This window comes from Etheostoma cragini, chromosome 23, assembly GCF_013103735.1.
Source record: "Etheostoma cragini isolate CJK2018 chromosome 23, CSU_Ecrag_1.0, whole genome shotgun sequence".
Taxonomy (NCBI): domain Eukaryota; kingdom Metazoa; phylum Chordata; class Actinopteri; order Perciformes; family Percidae; genus Etheostoma; species Etheostoma cragini.
Genome location: NC_048429.1, coordinates 18814510 through 18819993, shown reverse-complemented (window position 1 = coordinate 18819993; position 5484 = coordinate 18814510). Strand labels below are relative to the sequence as shown.

Genomic DNA, 5484 nt, shown 5'->3' with positions numbered 1-5484 from the left:
TAGGGAAAGCCTTAAGTGGGGAGAACAGCAGTGTAGCAGCAGAAAAGAGCAGTGTCAATGAGAGCAGACAACAATGAAATTAAGTCAGACAATATACATTTAAAAGTCGGAGCTGTGGAGTTGGAGGCAAGGTAGGCTGTGAAAATAAGTTTTAATAGTGCTCTATTTGGAAATCCAATCAAAACAGGAAATAAGCTGAGCCATCAGCTGGTGAGCTGGCTTAGGAAATGTCATATCAGCTGCAACAATAGCTGAACTTGACTCTGACTTGCCAGAACTTACACTACGCTTCATTTAGGCTACATAACATAAGTAGGGTAATTGTGATGCTAGGCTGGAGTCAGTGGTGGAAAATGTATTCAAATACTTATTAAAAGTACTAATACCACACAGTAAAAATTCTGTTACAAGTAAAAGTCCTGTATTGTTACTTGAGTAAAAGGTATGTAAATATAATCAGGAAAATGTAGGCTACTTGAAGTATTCAGACTAAAAGTACTCAATGCAGAAAAATCCTCACATTTTAGAAACTGGAAACAAAACAGTTGGGTAGTTAAATGTCTAATGAAACGTTGTTTTTTATAAACTGTGTTTTGTGTGCAAATAACTTAATTAATGCTGTCAGTTAAACCTGTTATCATTGTCAACCTATTTTAACGGCGTCAATTTTTTTTCAACGCAACATTACTGTTCTTTTTGGCCTAGCAAACTTTTTAATTTTTTTGTGTGGAAAAAACTACAACACCACACTAGACCGGAAACAAAACAGGAACACCGTGCACACACCAGTTGGGCTTGCGCCGGCCAAAAAGTAAACCTGTAAACTAGTCACTTTTCAAATTTGAATGAGAAAATGTCATCCACGTGAATTGTGTAGACCTGAAGAGTTTTTATTTTATTTATGCAGATTTTATTATTAAGACGGATTTTAGTGCCTTATTTAGGTGCCAATTAAAGGCCTTCGCTTTTCTGATGCTCCGAAAACGGACGTTAGAGGGAAGTGAAACATCGCATGAAGCTGTCGTCAACACTACACTTAGCAGCAGCCACTCTCTCCCCTTTCATATTTTCAAACTAAGCTTTAATTAAATGTAGCCTATTTATGTAGTCATTCTTTTATTAACCTTAGTGTTGTCTTCCCTTTGACCATGAAAAACATTTTTCCCCTTATCTCAACCTTTTTTTTTTGCTTTTTACAAAGTTTTTTTTGTTTTTCATAAATTTTTCAACATTTTTCACCCGTATTTCGACTTCCTTTATTTCAGATGTAAAAAAAAAAAATCTTAGAAAACAACATGAGGGTTACAGTGATAATGTTGAAAACTCCGCTAGGTGGCAGCGTGCATATTAACCGTCGGTTTGTAGTCCGCCACTAAAACCGAAGAAGAAGAAGCGGAGCGCTATATATGTGGCCTGGACAAAAATCTCTCTCCTCAGTGGAGGTTGAGACTATCAGCAAGTTTGTTATCGACAACTCCAAATGAAGGGACGCAGAACTGATTCCCCTGCTTTTTTTTTCGTACCCCTTGAAGTTGATGGATATCATTGGATTTCTTTCAGTTGAGGGTCCAGTTTAACTCAGCGAAAATCCACCGTAGGAAAACAGAACTTTAGATTAGCCTACGTTTGCTTTGGCAGTGCTGATTAATGTGTTAAATTAGGTGACATGCAGAGCTGTGGTAAGTAATGTTGAACGTTAGAGGACACTACCACGTTTGTATTTGTCTGACTTAAGTTTTCTGTTGAGTGGTAGGCTACAATTGGCAAATTTTCAAAAAGTTGGCTAACATTACTGTTAAATTGTGGTGTCGCGTGCGTCGTCCCTGTTACGTTGGCAACATACGTCCGTCGGCTGTTGAAAAACACTAACATGTTTAACGTGCGTTCAGTAGTATTTGAAGTCTCGTATTCACATAGCTAGTTTGCTGGTTTCTGTCCGTAATTCTGTACAGTAAAACGTTACAGAGTTAAGTTACGCCATTGTTCGGGCGTGCCTCTGTGGATTAAAACCATAGTATAATTTCAGTGGGTGAAGTGGGAAATAGCCTAAGCTTTAATCTCCAAAACCGTTTTGTACCAGAAAGTAAACTTGTTAAAAGTGCATTTTCAAAAGAAATATATGGGGAATAGAAACTAGCCTTATTTTAGACCCAACATTAAGCGGCCATTCAAAAAGGAAAAATTGACACATTTGCGCTGAAGTTGTTGTAGTGATATAAATGCAATATGCAGGGTTTTAAACAGCTGAAATAGACAGTATATGTATTTCCCTTGACTGATAAACTCAAGTGATGAGTGCGAGTGAACAACAAAGGTCACAGCAGAGGTGGATGTGAAAGAAAATGAAGATGGTAAATTGAATAGGTACATTTAAGCTTTAGGGCAGGTCCTTTTTTAAATTTTGATTGCTTGACAGGACTAAAAATGTAATAATAGTCATTTAATATTCATTATATATTTTACTTTTTTTACCTACTTACTTAATTACTCCCAACATTATCTTTAGGCCTAAACGCATGGAAGAAGGTTGACACAGAAACAATGGCATAAGAGTGTGTGCGCAGCTGCTTATCTGTACTTTTGCAGACCCATTGTACCTCTGTTCTCAAGTGGTGTCAGTGTATGGGATGAGGGGAAGTGAATGAAGGCATGTATTTTTATAAATATTCTACTAATTTTAGGTTTGGACGTTAAACATGGCCCAAAAAAAATACATAACCATCTCTTATATTTTTATTCCAGTGTGCCATGATCTTAATCAAATTTCTGTTTGCTATAGGCCTTTTTCTCAGATACATAGAATAAACACTTTAAAAAACAAATTAGGGAAACTACTGTATAGCATTTCCAGGTTAATTCTTGTATTCTGTTTGTTCTAGGACATGTTTACATGCTTTGTTCAGAAAAGTTGTAATAGGTGGATGGACGGCTGATGAAGACAGTCAGACATCAGCTGGTTATCTCCTGCGGCAGTATTTTTGTTTTACTTCCCATGGCTGCTGCACCTGCATTTTGTCAGATATGCTCCGTTGAAGTGCCTGTCTCTTTAAGCTTCCTTCCTGATGATGAAGCCCAGTCTACATTAGATGGCCAGTGAGTTTTACTAATCTATGCTCCAGTTTTGTTTTACTAGTAGCAGCTGGAGCTACTGCAACGGGGTGTTTGTACATAGCAGGATTTTGTACAGTGACCGTTGACAAACTACATTTGCAAGCGGTTATCACTGGGTAAGTAGATGGTCGTTGTAGTAGTTCATGGCATTGGAGGGTGTTTTAGGGCACAAGCGACTCAACTATGCATTGAAGAAAAATGGCAGTAGGTGCGCTAGTTTGATGAGTAAAAATAGAAATATTTGGCAAAGGCGGTTTGTGCGCCGAAAGGCTGCAGAATGGTGTGGGGTGACGCATGGTGGAGGTTCCTTGCAAGTTTGGAGCTGCATTTCTGCAAATGGAGTTGAAGACTTGGTCAGGATTAATGGTGTCCACAATGCTGAGAAATACAGGCAGATACTTATCCATCATGCAATGCCATCAGGGAGGAGTATGATTGGCCCCAAATTTATTCTGCAGCAGGAAAACTGTAATTAAGAACTATCTTCAGTGTAAAGAAGAACAAGAAGCCCTGAAGGTGATGGCATGGCCCCCACAGAGTCCTCATCTCATCGAGTGTTTCTGGGATTACGTGAAGAGACAGGATTTGCTGAAGCCTACATCCACAGAAGATCTTTGGTTATCTCTCGAAATGTTTGGAACAACCTACCAGCTGAGTTCCTTCAAAAACTGCAAGTGTACCAAGAAGAATTGATGCTGTATTGAAGACAAAGGGTGGTCACACCAAATGTTGTTTTAATTTTTAGAATCCTCTTCTGTTCATTATCTGCATTTTGTTAATGTTAAGTTGAGCAAGGCACCTTTCCCCCAAAAGTGTGTGTGTGTGTGTGTGTGTGTGTGTGTGTGTGTGTGTGTGTGTGTGTGTGTGTGTGTGTGTGTGTGTGTGTGTGTGTGTGTGTGTGTGTGTGTGTGTGTGTGTGTGTGTGTGTGTGTGTGTGTGTGTGTGTGTGTGTGTGTGTGTGTGTGTGTGTGTGTGTGTGTGTGTGTGTGTGTGTGTGTGTGTGTGTGTGTGTGTGTGTGTCCCCACTGGGATCAAACGGTATAAATTAATTAAAATGACTATAGCCAAACAAGCCCTTGTGATAAAAGACAAGAATATAGGTACTATTTACAAAAAACACTTGGCTGTCTGCCATTTCGCGCTCGAACCACAGAGGGTTGAGGACCTGTATTTGGACTAGGATGGCATGATTCTAGTTAATCCAAATGAGGAAAATATAGTCTATATACACTCCGTTGCCCATCAGAAATTCCATAGTATTTAACTCTTTACTACCAGATTTTAGTTACTAGATATACTACCACAACCGCACATGTTCATATCACATTTTTGTAAGAGTAGGATAGGTAAGGTTGTAAGGTTAGCTTGCTAGCACGTCAAATTACGGTACCAATAAACGTTCGCAATAAATAATTCGCAATAAAACTATAATTAAAAACTTTAGGATTAACCATATATACAAATACAGGTACATTATATGTTATAAGACCCATGTTCAACTTACATTTGTATTGCTCTGTTGGTCTCGCTATCGCGTTTTCGGCCGCCATTAACGAAAGTTTTTCGGTTGTTGTTAGCTCCGCCCCTTCCACTACGTAGCCAAGATGGTGACTGTTGAGTGTGGAAAGTGTCCATCGATCTACACTCAATTTTCTGGCCGTTTTGAGTGCACCATCCGGGTATTTAAGTCCACTGCATTTGACCGCACTTTGTCACTGTGAACGCAATGTACTCAAATGGTTAGTATTTACTACAGAACTGTGCGATTTGGGACAAACCTTAAGTAAACTTCCCTGGCCATTCCCTTTCTAACTGTTGGTTAAAATGAAAGGCGTTGCAGCAGACCCAGTTGACAGCTGTTTCTCCCCACTAAAAAAAGGTCAAAGGGATTATAAATCCCACACCCCTGGTATGCAGTGAGATCCAGACAAGGGTTGCTGTTTAGCTAATGGACAGAGCCATGAGCCACCTTTTGACTTTCTGCACTTAAGTTGCTTAAGTTGAGATGTGCTTATTACTCCAGTGCTTATTACTCCAGGCATCAAGTAATCCAATCTATCATAACGTGTAGGTCTATTTAGGGGTCCAAGCCCGAGGATGCGTGCACCGCGGTAATCGCAAGCGATACGCGGTTCACACAGCAGGGCTGTGGAACCCTATTGTTTTCGTAAGGATTTTTCTTCTCCATTATTATTCTTCTCCGCATAAAAGTGGTACTGCAGCCTGGAAATCACGATTTATCAAAAACCAACTTTTTCCACCTAAACCGAACATGGTGGCAACGCGCAATTTTCTGGACTGGTCCAAAACTCCGCAGAGACCTCAGGCGCAAAAAATTGTCCCACTTCCGACACTAGGTGGCGCTATACCAGA

The 5484-nt window shown here is 39.7% G+C and overlaps 1 protein-coding gene across 1 annotated transcript in view; it reads left to right on the top strand.

The window, feature by feature from the left end:
• Positions 1 to 1424: 1424 nt before the first annotated feature.
• The window catches only part of LOC117939090, a 34006-nt gene continuing 29946 nt past the window's right edge, over positions 1425 to 5484 (top strand). Inside the window, exon 1 of the mRNA XM_034864136.1 lies at positions 1425 to 1679. The gene's annotated coding sequence lies outside the window, so the exon portion shown is untranslated. The remainder of the gene's footprint in view (positions 1680 to 5484) is intronic.